The sequence below is a fragment of the Triticum dicoccoides genome, chromosome 3A (assembly GCF_002162155.2).
Source record: "Triticum dicoccoides isolate Atlit2015 ecotype Zavitan chromosome 3A, WEW_v2.0, whole genome shotgun sequence".
Lineage (NCBI taxonomy): Eukaryota > Viridiplantae > Streptophyta > Magnoliopsida > Poales > Poaceae > Triticum > Triticum dicoccoides.
The window spans coordinates 723,756,432-723,770,658 of NC_041384.1; positions in this window are offsets into that span (position 1 = coordinate 723,756,432).

Consider the following 14,227-nt stretch of genomic DNA (forward strand, 5'->3'; position numbering starts at 1 on the left):
TTGCTTTCTTACGGGATGCCTGCTCGGAAGAAATCGACGATGTCCCAGGTACACATTCTTCTTACAATTAGCCAAATATATACTGTCGGTATCGTCCAAACAGTGCGTGCATGTGTGGTATCCCTTGTTTGTCTGTCCTGAAAGGTTACTGAGAGCAGGCCAATCATTGATGGTCACGAACAGCAACGCCTTTAGGTCAAATTCTTCCCCCATGTGCTCATCCCACGCACGTACACCTATTCCATTCCACAGTTGTAAGAGTTCTTCAACTAATGGCCTTAGGTACACATCAATGTCGTTGCCGAGTTACTTAGGGCCTTGGATGAGCACTGGCATCATAATGAACTTCCACTTCATGCACAACCAAGGAGGAAGGTTATACAAACATAGAGTCACAGGCCAGGTGCTATGGTTGCTGCTCTACTCCCCAAACGGATTAATGCCATCTGCGCTTAGACCAAACCATACGTTCCTTATGTCATCTGCAAACTCCTTCCCGTACTTTCTTTCGATTTTTCTCCACTGCGACCTGTCAGCGGGTACTCTCAACTTTTCGTCTTTCTTACGGTCTTCTCTGTGCCATCGCATCGCCTTGGCATGCTCTTTGTTTTGGAACAAACGTTTCAACCATGGTATTATAGGAGCATACCACATCACCTTGGCAGGAATCTTCTTCCTGGGGTACTCGCCCTCGAGATCACCAGGGTCATCGCGGCTGACCTTATAGCGCAATGCACCGCATACTGGGCAAGCGTTCAAATCCTCGTACTCACCGCGGTACAGGATGCAATCATTAGGGCATACATGTATCTTCTGCACCTCTAACCCTAGAGGGCAGACAGCCTTCTTTGCTTCGTACATACTCTCGGGCAATTCGTTGTCATTTGGAAGCATATTCTTTATCATTACCAGCAACTTTACAAATCCCTTGTCAGATACACCATTCTCTGCCTTCCATTGTAGCAATTCCAGTGTGGTGCCCAGCTTTTTCTTGTCACCTACGCAATTCGGGTATAACAATTTTTTGTGATCCTCTAACATGCACTGCAACTTCTTCTTCTCCAAATCACTTGCGCAATTTCTCTTTGCATCAGCAATGGCCCGACCTAGATCATCAATGGGCTCATCTGATGCCTCTTCTTCAGCTTCTTCCCGCATTGCCGGCTCAGCTTCTTCCCGCATTACCGGCTCAGCTTCTTCCCTCATTGTTGTATCATCGTATTCAGGGAACCCATGGCCAGGATAGTTGTCGTCGTCCTCTTCTTCTTCATTGTCTTCCATCATAACCCCTCTTTCTCCATGCTTGGTCCAAACATTATAGCGGGGCATGAAACTGGACTCAAACAGGTGGACATGAATGGTTCTTAACATAGAGTAATTGTGACCATTCTTACAGCCAGCACATGGACAAGGCATAAAACCATCTGCCCGCTTGTTTGCCTCAGCCGCAAGCAGAAAAGTACGCATGCCATTAATGAACTCGGGAGATCATCGGTCATCATACATCCATTGCCGGCTCATCTTCAATGCACAGCATTGAAAACACCAAATTAATACAATACATACAGTTCATACATAAAGATCATACAACACTTAAATGCAACAAACAAATAACTCTCTAGCTAAAGAATTTAAATGCAACAACAAATGCGATCAAGATCGCAACTAAGGTAACAATTGATCCAACAGCATAATGATATCAAGCCTCACTATAAATGGCATATTTTCTAATCTTTCTAATCTTCAAGCGCATTTTCTCCATCTTAATCTTGTGATCATCGATGACATCGACAACATGCAACTCCAATTCCATCTTCTCCCCTGAATTCTTTTCAATTTTTCCTTCAAATCCTTGTTTTCTCTTTCGACTAAATTTAACCTCTCGACAATAGGGTTGGTTGGAATTTCCGGTTCAACTACCTCCTACATACAAATATCTATGTCAACTTGATGGGCATAATTTGTCATAAACACAAAATGCAATGAATAGTTTTAAAAGAGAATATACCACATCCGAATCATAACCCAGACGAGGGCCGACGGGGACGGTTATCAAAACCATGGCACTATGTATAACAAACAACGTATGGGTAAGATAATTATACGAGTAACTATATATCCAAATCACACAAACATCAATTTTTTATATAAAACTTCATGAACAAGAGGCTCACCACAAGGTGGTGCCAGCGACGGGACGTTGCGAGCGATCTACGGTGGTTACAACGGAGATTTAGAAGGTACTAAGTAAACCACACCTACATATGCAAACTAAGTGTTATTTTTGACCTCAAATTGCATATAAATCAAATACTAGCACATATATATAATTCCTCCCAAATTACTAAACTCAAAAATCAATCACTATATAAAGCATTGCACGAGCTAATCTAGCAATGAGAGATGAAAGGACAAAGTTGCTAACCTTTGTGATCATTTGAATGGATGGGGGCCTTCAAATCTTGACAAATTTTGGGTAAAATGTGTGATGAGCTTGATAGGAAGAGGGAAAAGAACAAAGAGGAGAGGGGAAAGGGGAAGAACAGAGCAAGCTCGGGTGGACGAAGGGTATATGTAGGATGACCTTTAGAACCGGCTCGTGATACGACCCGGTACTAATGGTGATGGAGGGGCCCCGGACTGACAACATCCTGCCACCACTCACTTTAGTACCGGTTCGTGGCACGAACCGGTGCTAAAGGTTTGCCACGAACCGGTACTAATGAGAACGGCCGGCTAGCTGTTGGAACCGGCACTAATGCACACATTAGTGCCGGCTCAAATTCAAACTGGCACTAATGTGCTTCAATTTGACCCTTTTTCTACTAGTGTCAAAACAAATAGATCACAATACTTAAACATCTAGAACTTTAGTTTTTTGCTCCTGGTGTTCTTGGCTGGGTTTGGAGCTTCCCTTGCCTTGATTCTAGTGTTCTTAGCTGGGTTAGGGGCAGTGGGTGGAGCTTCAAATGCTACTGGTGCTTTCTTTGAAGGAGAAATAACCTTGCTGTCAACACTGCTTCCAGTAGCTGAGCAGAATGTATTTGCTGGTGGCACCCCTCCACCTCTCTTCTCTTTCACACAATTCGGAGAAACTCCTCTATCTGCTGCTCTTTTGTAGTTTTTCCTAGGGCTAAAACAATTGGAAACATGTCATAATTTGTAAGGTATCCATTCAGATAAGATTTATGGATTTGGGAATTGGACATACCTTACTACACTTGCTTGTGTATATGCTTCATGTGATGGTTCCTTTGGTGGTGGCATTTGCTGCTGGACAACATCAGGATGATCGTCTTCTGCTTCTGCAGGCTCATCTTACACTTCTGCTTCTGCTAGCTCATTAGCTGTAGGATGATCGTCTGCATTTTCAGCACCCTAATGTTCTTCCTCTCCAAATGCTGGATCTACAGATTGTGTGTAGCCCTTGGCTTGGTGTCCATATCTTCCACACCTCTTGCACTTCTTCTTCCTAGGCCCAAGGCCCTTTCCTTCACTGTAGCTCTAATCCTCTGCTTTCTGGGCCTGCCTGGTGCTTGCTTCTGAACAGGAGCACATAATTTGAAACCAGGATCTACAGTGTCCCACTGTTGCTTGCCTTCCAAAGCAGGTAGGTTTTCAGCATATGTAGCTTTGAACATCTCAACAGAGTAGTGCTTATGGACATAGTTGTCAATAGCACTAGCATCACCTCTTAGAGCAGTGATAAAGAAAAGAGCATGGATGCATGGCTTACCAATGACCTGCCACTGTCTACAACTGCAAGTCCATTTTTCCAGGTCTACTGGGTACCTCCATTCTCTCTTCTCTCTATCTGTTGCGGTTACCTCAGCTCCTGTTGGGCTTCTCCTAACAATAGTCATCTCCAAACCTTTAGTTTTCTCCATTAATGTCTTCATTACTGCTGGTAAGATGTAGTGGCCAATGAAATGGTCAATGCAAATTCTTTTTCTTAAGTCAAACTTCTCCATAATGTATTGCCTAATCTTGTCCAGCAGGTCCACTAGGTGTAGGCCCTTGTATTTCTTGATTCTGGAGTTGAATGATTCAGCAAGGTTGTTGTTAACATAGTCAACTTTGCTAAACTTAGTGAAACTTGCTCTAGCCTAGATTTTTGTGTGGTGCTGCTCAAGATATTCCTTTACTTTTGGTCTGCTCTTCAGCTAGTTCAGATGAAAGTTGTGCTTCTTAATGTTGTAAGTTAGTGAGCAAGGCCATAGATTGTCATCATAAAATTTTCCTTTGAATTTCTTACTGAAATTTTTGGCAAGATGCCTCATACACTCTCTGTGCTCCACTCCTGGGTAAACATCATCAACAACACTCTCCAGTCCTTTGCAAGCATCAGTATGTATGACCAAACCTTCAGGGTGTCCTATTGCTTCCTTCAGGTTTTTGAAAAACCAAGTCCAGCTCTCAGTTGACTCCACCTCAAGAACACCATATGTAACAGGAAATAACCAGTTATGAGCATCTAGAGCACATGCTGCTACAAGTTGGCCCCTAAACCTACCATGCAATGCAGTTGCATCTACAGCCAAGTATGGCCTGCACCCATCCAAGAACCCTTTCTGACAAGCTTTGAAGCATACAAAAACCCTTCTGAAACACTCCTTGTAGAATTTCTTTCCTTTTAACTTGTACTCCACTGTGTGCTTGTCTATGTCAACAACACTTCCTGCTGATGCCCTCTCTACTTCAGCTTCGAATGCATAAAGTAACTGGAAACTATCACTGTACTTACCATAGATCTTGTCAAGTGCCATCTCCTTACCATAGTAACATCTGTTGTATGGCACCTCAAGACCATACTTCTCTAACAACCTACCCTAAATTTCCTTTGTTCCAATCCCTGGATTTTTTTTGATCCAAGCCATAGAAACATCTGCAATCCACCTTCTTTTTGCGGCTCTCAATCTCTGAGATCTATTCACACTAGGACATGTGTGAGGGTGGGGATTCATTTTGATTTGAAAATAAAACAAATAGTCAGTCAGGATAATATTAGTAAAACAAATAGGCACATTTTATTAAAAACACATTACTAAAACAGTACCTAAAACAAAGTGCTCCTCCTCATCAGAGATGCATGCAGCCTCCACTTACACCTCTCATAGGCACATTTCACAGTAAACCTAGTTGGGTCACTCTTAAGTGTAATGTACTTAGTTTCAGACTTGATTGAGAATGTTCCAACGGCATTCTTGCAATCAGCTGCATTAGGAAAGACCACACCTTCCTCAATGGATGGATTATCTCTATCATACATCATTACAGGCCTATCCGCATCTGCATCCTCAAAAGCTCCCATGTCATTATCCTCTTGCCTCTCCTCATCATCAGTATCTGAAAATTCTGCATGAATGTACTCTTCATGTGTTGTATGCTCATCATTGTTGTGCTGGACATAACCTGGGTAAAGTTTCTCATCCTCCTCATCAGATAAAATAGGTGCATCAGGCAGTGCCTCTTCCACAACTGGATTAGGCTGATCCTCTGGTCTATTAGTGCCACATTCAGCGGTAGTTGGAGTGGTACTTTCACTTGCTGCACTAGTTCTAGGAGCACTAGGAGTACTAGCAGCAGCTGTCCTGGATCCACATGCCCTACCCCTTCTTCTACCCCTATCCCTCCAGCAGTTTTTTCACACCTTTGTCCTCTCTTTCTCTGAATTACTGTTATTTCCAGATTGCGTGGCCTTGTCTCTGCATTACTTGCAAACATCACACCTAACTCATCATCACACTGTAGAGGGTTCCAACACTCCTTTAAACTATCCCAATATCTAATTTTAATAGCATCAAACAATCCCCATGGATACTTGGCGCAAATAGCAGCCCTAAAGTCATTAAATGACCTACTACTGCTATCCACAACTAATGGAAATGTGAATCCGCTCTCCTTTCCTTCCGTACCAGCAGAAAATATAACTATCGTCTCCATTCTAACAGATAGAAAGAATGCAACCTCTGGATCCATCCTACAGTAATGAGCATACCATCTCCCATGAGCAATTGAACCAAAGCTAGCCTAAAACTTATCTAAATCCACTAAGCATGAGTAGATCTGAGACTGAAACTTACCCCGCCGTGATCTGACGTGCAGATGTGGTGCCCTCGCTTCCCTGACTGCCACCACAACCACCTTCAACGCCCTCCCGTGCCGATGCGGTGCTCTTGCCACCGTCGACCGCCACCGCCGCCATTTCCGCCATCCAGTGGTGATGGGGACATCGTCTGGCCGTGTGCGCAGCCACAGCCCTTATGTTGCGATGTGCCGCCCTCCTGTGTCGATGTGATGCCCTTCTTGCGGCGGCCGCAACCGCCACCTAGGGTTTCTCCGTCCTCCCCCATCGCCTGGCCTGGAAACGGATGTGGTGCGAGGATTGGTTTGTGGATCTAGTGGTGAGCCACCAATGGCGACTAGGGTTTCTGACGGGGGGAAGAGAGTGAGAATGGGGAACGATAGAGTGAGAGTGGGAATGAGTTGGTTTGGTCGACCGATGGGCAAGCCGTGTCCAAAAACTAGCGGCGGTAGTGGTCAAACGGCGCTGACTGGACGGAACCGTGACGGAAGGGCAAAAGCATAAGAAAACCAAACTAGTTCGGGCAATAACGATGGTTTTCGGAAACTAGGGGCAAACCTGCCAAGGGGGGCACAACTAAGGGCACCAAATTAATTATCCCTTTATATTTACAGGTAACTAGCTTTGCTTATTCAAGAAGATGCAGCATCTTAGGCATCTATTTCTCCACAAAGAAATGAAGGAAAGTGGCCATAAAATTGTCCGAAAGAAGGAGCAAGAACTGAAAGGCCAAGGGGATGTTGCTCTAGGGTACAAAAAATATTAGTTTAGCTATAACTATTGTGTCCTTTAATTACTTCGCCTCAAATTTGCAGGCACACTATTGTTGATTTGGAAGTCTTATTGGACCACCTTTGGTCTGTAATGATTTTTCCACTATCGTTGATTAATGCCTAACTAATATATAAGTTGTACATGCATCCATGCTAGCAATAACAACTAAAAACTAATGGAAAGAGTAGCTGCCAATTTTTTTTTGTTTTTTTAGAAAAGGAGGATGGCCCCCGGCCTCTGCATCTGGGCGATGCATATGGCCACCTTATTAATTATTGTCACAAGACCTAACAAAGTAATACAACAGTAAGCGTAAAGCCGCCATCTAAGAAACTCTATCCAGTTGATGAAGGGGCGCAGATAGCTTGGGTCTAATACCAAACAGACATCGCAGCCAAACCTAACATCTGAGACCTGAGGTCCCATCCAGGACGCCTGCCGGGTATGGGTCTCACTGGTCCGGCGTGCACTCAGAGGTCGCCGCCACCAACTGCCACCGATCCATCTTCAGAACTGTACTGATGCATCAACCTTGCTCGTTCCAGCTATCGTCAACGCCACCATGGTGCCCAACGGCATCTCCTCCCTGCGCGCAAACAACTGAGCACGTCGTGGTCGCCACTGATACACCTCAGCACCATGCTGCCAAGTACCACCAGCCGACACAGCTTGAAGTCTTCGGAAGATTTGTCATGCGTAGCACCACCCGACCAGGTATGACAAAGCGTAGCACCTGTCGGTCAAGCATGACTTGACATCTCCAACGAAGCTCCGTGCAAGATGAAGCCGCTCCACCTGCAGCCTCTCTGAACGGGGTGGGAGCACCCCAGGAAGACACGGCGAAGAGTTGAGCACCACAATCACCACGAGAGCCGGACTCAGCCGACCGCCATGGCGAAGCGACACCACTAAAGAGAACCACCGCCATCAGGAACGCCAAGAACGCACTGCAGCTGTCCCACCTCCCCGCGGACCCAAAGCGGCGCCTTCAAGAAGGTGACGGAGCCGGGCACTGCCGCCGCCCAACCAAAGTTGTGGGTTTTCACCCGGGTGCAGGGGGAGGACGAGGAAGAGGGAGATGGATATCGAAGCCGTCTTCAAGAAGGAAACAACGCCTGGAGCGCCGCCGGCGTCGTGGCCGCCGCAGCCAGCCAAGAAATTACTCCAATCCAGAGCTCCCAACCCCACATCCGCGCCGTCCGCCACCAGATCCGGCCGGACTGACGAGGAGGAAGCAGCAGCACGGGGGCGCCGTCTTAAGATCTGGTGAAGGAGATCAGCAGGAGATCCCCCCATGTGGCGCCCGCGTCCACCGCCAACTCGCCGCCCACGCGGCCAAGTAGACGCGGCCCTCAACTCCGGCGAGCGCCGCCCGCCGCCAGGACGACGCCGCCCTCACCAGCAGAGGCCGCCGCCTCAAACCCTAGGCCCGAGCCCAAGCAACGTCGCGGCCGAGGGCCTCGCCGCCACCCTCATCGGCGACCGCACGGGGGACCCGGCGCCCGTCTCCTGCGGCGGCGAGGACAGAAAACAAGAAGGGAAAGAGGCAGATGGGGGGGGGGGTGTTGGTCGCCCCCGAGTCGCCCTCGAGAGGGCGACACGAGGAAACGAGGGGCATATATGACAGTCATGAAAGCTCCAATTTGGCACCACAAAAGTTCTCTGGTTCAAATTTGATCTTCTCAGTGTTCTTCTTGTGTGCAGAGCGCTCCAGGTCATGCAGCCTTTTGGCATGGTAGCCAAGTTCATCATGCTCTGTGCCAAGAATCAGGAGCCCTCTCGATTTCATGCATTTGATCAAGTTCCAGTTGTGTGGTGGATGTGCGTTTGCGGTTTTTGTGATTGTAACATGGAGTTTGTGCTGCTGTTACTGCGTGCCCTTGTCCAGATGGATGACTTGGCTTCTTCATTGAGCGTGATCCAATACTACACTATGATTCAATATAGCATGAGGTAATCTTGTTCTTACCTGATGTGGGTACATCTAAGTGAAATTTTCCTTTTGGTGCTTCTGTGTGAGCCAATCTTCTGTCTGTAGAGTATTTTTTTACATTATGTTTTTATGTGTTGTGATTGACCACAATGGCAGAGTTATATCATTTGTGATTTGGATTTGCGAGAGGTTAAAGTTGCATTGTATTACTTAATGTTATTATGCCTCCGTCAATTAAGAAAATCCAGTATCACTGTTAGTGATAATGATTTTCATGCCATTATTCGACCGTCACCATGCTCCAGCCATATCAGGGGAAGAAATGTATACTTGCAGTATTCATCTCACCAAGAACTAACTACTAATCCGAGCTCTCATGGACAGCATCCTGGTCAAGTACACCTTTATCCCAACTACAGTTTGGGTTCTATGCTCTATTATTGCCTTTTTATAGGAAGTCAGCATTTTTCTGCATTTTTGTATTCTACAGTATAGGAGCACACGAAGAAGTGCATGGTTCTTGACAATGAGGCCCTTTATAACATCTGCTTCAGGACACTCTCAAGCTGACCACTCCTAGTTGTAAGCGATATCATTACCTTCTTATGTTCTTCTGATGAATATGAACATGATGTCAAATGGATCTTTGTAATTCTGAATATTTGTAAGTGCATGTTATAATATATGCTTAATAACACACAAATATTAATGCATACTTTCTATTCACAACCCAGAAATTGGAACATAATGTAGTTCTTGCCTTCCTTTCTGTATAATGTCTGTCCAAACTATTCCTGTATGGCAGTTTTGTTTGGCAGTAGCATCATCTATCATTGAGCGACGACCAAATTAAAATTTAATTTGCACTTTCCCACTAATATGTAGGAAGATTTCTGTTAATATGGTTGACCACAGATGGAGTGCAGTCTAGAAGTTAGAATGATGGTACGCTCTATCCTGCTATCCAGGGTACACAAGAATAGTGGGATTTGTACTACTAGAAATATTACATATGCTTTTATCTTTAGCAGCCTTCCACCCAGTCATTCTTTGCAGGGGACCTTTGGTTATGAGTTCTAATAATTAAAATTTGCATGTAGTCATCAAGCCTTACTCAGACACATGTTTTGTCTATGTTTTTTATTTTACACCCTCCATTCCTAAATATAAGTCCTTTTAGAGATTTCAATATGGACTACATACGAAGCAAAATGAGTGAATCTACATTCTAAAATATGTCTATATACATTTATATTTAGTCCCTATTGAGAACTCTAAACAGATTTACATTTAGAAACAGAGGGAGTATATCCAAATGAATCATGGTATGCGCATGGATGGCATTCTTCCCTGAATAAACATATATTGGTGATCATCAGGCACAATGTTCTACAAATGGAGCTCCCTAGAGATAGTTGTATAGTACTATCTGTTAATTTTGAACTACATGCCGTATCTGTAATGAGTGGTCTAAGTTATAAAACTGCTACTCCTGTTCATGTGCGCCTATCATTATCCATGATGCTTGTCTTTGCTTCTAAGCCTAATAGATTTTATGCATGTGCATTGTTCGTAATGTATTTCTGCTATTGTATCTTATTTTTCCAACACCAAGATGCTCATGTCAGTGCTTCTAAGCCTCATATATTTTATGCATGTACATTGCCCATAAAGGATTTTTGTTGTTGTATCATCTTGGGCTGCCTATCTCCTCACTAATCTAAGCCTACTGTCATAGAGACACGTTAACAAATATAATAGCTAGATTGATGCACACAATCCTGCCTCAAGAGGGGCAACCAGGTGGCACCCCAACCACTAGTCGGTATAAGAAAACCGACCAGCTATGTCGATGTGGGCCAACTCCAAAGCGTCATTTGGTCCGGGCGTGTCCGTTTTAGGCGAAACGGACACAAATCGTGACCCAACGGGCGGGAGCAAATGGACGCTAGTCCAGTTTTTATCCGCCATCGATCTATTTTCGGCCCAAATTTGGGCCCCGTTTGCATTGAAACGGATAGGGTGCGGATGGGCGGGACACACGTCCTTGTTCTTCTCTGGCTCATCTGTCAGTGGAATAGTCCCCTTTTCCCCGTCCCCTACGCGGCTTGCCCCAACGCCTGCCCCCCGCCGTAACCGTCGTCGCCCATTTTCCGACTGCTTCTTTGCTGTCCAGCCCGGCCACCCAAACCCCCGACGCATCCACAATCCCACCGCCCCTCCTGCTTTCGGAGAAGTTCTTGTCGGCGTTTGTGGGGTTTTGTCGCCGCATCAAGTACCAGGGAAACTATGTCAGCCGGCGACGAACATCGGCCACAACACCGTCCACCTGGCACTGCAAGGTTGTCTGTCGCCAGCCGTCAATGTTCCTACAAGTCTTCTACCTGTGAAAAGAGGCCGGGGTCTTCACCGACCGCGTCTCCACCACGTCCACAAGGTGTTCGACAATTTGCCTGCAAGGTACGATGGATAGTGGGGACGAATAGTTTTTTCAACAACTACATTTGTTCATCGGATGACAAAGAGCTCTATGCCGATTACTTTGAGGATTCCCCGCTCTTCAAACCCCATCTTTTCCAGCGCTGCTTCCGGATAGCGAAACATGTGCTCAATCGTATTTGGGAGGGAGTGGTAGCATATGGACCCATACTTTGAGTGCAAGGAGGATGCCCTTGGCAAAATTGGCTTCTTCGCTTACCAGAGATGCATTGTAGCTATTTGTATGCTTGCATAAAGATCTTGTGGATGAGTACGTTTGTATGAGGTCTCAAATCAATGTACAGTTTTTGCAAGGCCATGGTAGCAGTGTTTGGCCCTGAGTACTTGAGGGAGCCAAATGCTGCAAATATAACCCCATTTTTGGCGATCAATGCAGATAGAGGCTTTTCGGGAATACTTGGCAGCATAGATTGTATGCACTGAAAGTGAAAGAACTATCCATTTGTTGGCAGGGGTAGTACAAGGGCATGTGAAAGGTTGCATTGTCATACTAGAAGCAGTGGCTTCACAAGATCATTCGATATGACGCTCTTTCTTCGGCATGGCTGATTCTAACAATGATATCAACGTCCTTCAGCGTTCTTCAGTGTTCACAAGGCTTGTGGAAGGCCACTGCCGAGAGGTCAACTTTGATATCAATTGCCATGATTACAACAAGGGATACTACCTAGCTGACAATATTTATTCTCAGTGGTCAACTCTTGTGAAGACAATATCCAAACTGGATGGAGAGAAACAACAGAGACTTGTCCAAAGCACAAGAGAGTGCTCGGAGAAACATGGAACGTGCTTTTGGTGTGCTTCAATCTTGATGGAGTATCGTTCTACACCCTAAACTGATATGGAGCACTGAGAATCTTTGGTAGGTGATGACTACTTATATGAACATGCACAACAAGATCATGAAGGATGAACTTGATAACAACATATGCGACCAAGGGTTCGAATATCAGGGTGAAAATATATTGCCTGAGCACTAAGAATCGGCAATGATTGAAGACGTTACCCAATTCCATCATGAGACGCATGATTGACATACTCATATGCAAATCCAAAATGACTTGGTTGAGCACATGTGGAATGACATTGGCAACTAGTGGATGTACCGGTTCATTTTCTTTCCATGTATTCAAGACAATTTCGATTGGGTTGTAAACTTTATGTTTTTTATTCGGTTGCGGAACTATTTGCAATGTTTAGTTTATTTGGTAGTAAAACTATTTGCGATGTTTAGTTTAAAGATTGTCTGCATTTGACCTCTGATTGGCCATGACGGACCATATACGTTGGCCGTGTTGGGCGCACTGCCAACGCATCCAGGAAAACAGCTGGACTCCACCCCTTTTCTCGATATAAACAGATAAAATCCGAACAAAACGAACGTTTGTTTGGAGTTGTGCGTTGGAGTTGGCGTGAGCTTCCATGCTGCAAATGCTCGGGATTTGTCCGCGCGAGCGACTCGGGCCATCTGTGTCAACAGGCTTGGGAGCTGGTGCTCTAGCCATACGAATGAAGTGGTCAATCTTTTCCATAGGCACTTTCTCCCTTGGCGGCGGTGGCGGTTTCGATTTAACTTCTTGATGTGACGCTCATAGTCTGTGTTAACAGGCTTGGGAGCTGGTGCTCTAGCCATACGAATGAAATGGTCAATCTTTTCCACGGGCACTTTCTCCCTTGGCGGCGGTGGCGGTTTCGGTGCAAAATGGGCTTCCACCTCAGCCTTTGATATGGCTATGTTTTCCTCCTCGGACTTGTCGTAAGGCCTCTGCGGAAGAGGCGCGAGGCTTGGACCATATTGAAATCGCTTGCCTCCGCCTGTACCTCCAGTACTACCTCGACTTGTACCGCTACGCACCATAGCTGAGGCGGCTCTCTTCCGTGATTGCTGAGGCGGCGAAGATGGCTGGCGTGGCTGAGTTGGAGGAGGAGGAGTGGCCTGAAGTTGTGCCGTACTTGGAGGAGGAGTGGCCTAAAGTTGTGCCGGACTTGGAGGAGGAGTGGCCTGACGCTTTGCCGGACTTGGAGGAGGAGGAGTGGCCTGAAGCTGTGCCGGACTTGGAGGAGGAGTGGCCTGATGCGTTGGTGGACTTGGAGGGGCGGCAGTCTGCTGACTCGGTGGCGGACTTCGACGAGGAGTCGGATGACGCGGTCTCGGTGGCCTTCGAAAGATGATGCAATCCTTTCTCCATAGGATGATACGATGGTTGGCCTCTCCCAGTGTGTGCTCATCGTCACCTCCAGGAACGTCACGCTCTAGCCCCGAATATTGGTCCACCACCTCATCAACCAAGACACGAGCATGGCCCGCTAGAATCGGGTTGCAATGGACGGTTGCCTCGGGGGGATTTTTAAAAGCAAGGGCATCTGCCACCTTCATGGATATGTTCTTCATTTTGAAGTGTAGCTCGCAGTTAGTGTTCTCCATGATGTCATCCACTGGGTAGCTATCCAGCAATGTGTCGCCCGGGGCGGAACCCACGCTGCTTCTCGGCATGGATGGGATGGTGCTATCCAATGCTGGATCATCCGCTAGCTGCTGCAGCTGCTGAGACCCCCTTTGCTGGCTAAGTGAGTCGATCTGCTCCTGCTGCCACTGGAATTGGACTGCCAAGTCCGCGTGCGCTGATTCTAGGCCTTGAAGGCGTTCATAGTCTAGCTTCCTCTGCTCCTCCTCCATCTTCCTCTTCTTCTCCTCCACAATCTTCTTTCTCGCATGGGTTCTGTAGTCGGCGATCCAGTCCGAAAACCCCTCATACCATGGAATAGCGCCCATGCCTCATGTTCTTCCCGGGTGTTCAGGATTTCCTAGGGCACGCGTGAGCTCGTCGTTCTCTCTGTTGGGCTGGAACACCCCCGATCTAGCCTCTTCTATTGTAACAAGTAGCATATCTTCGGCTCCGTCCAGACATGCCTTCTTCGAAACTTCGCCTGTCTTC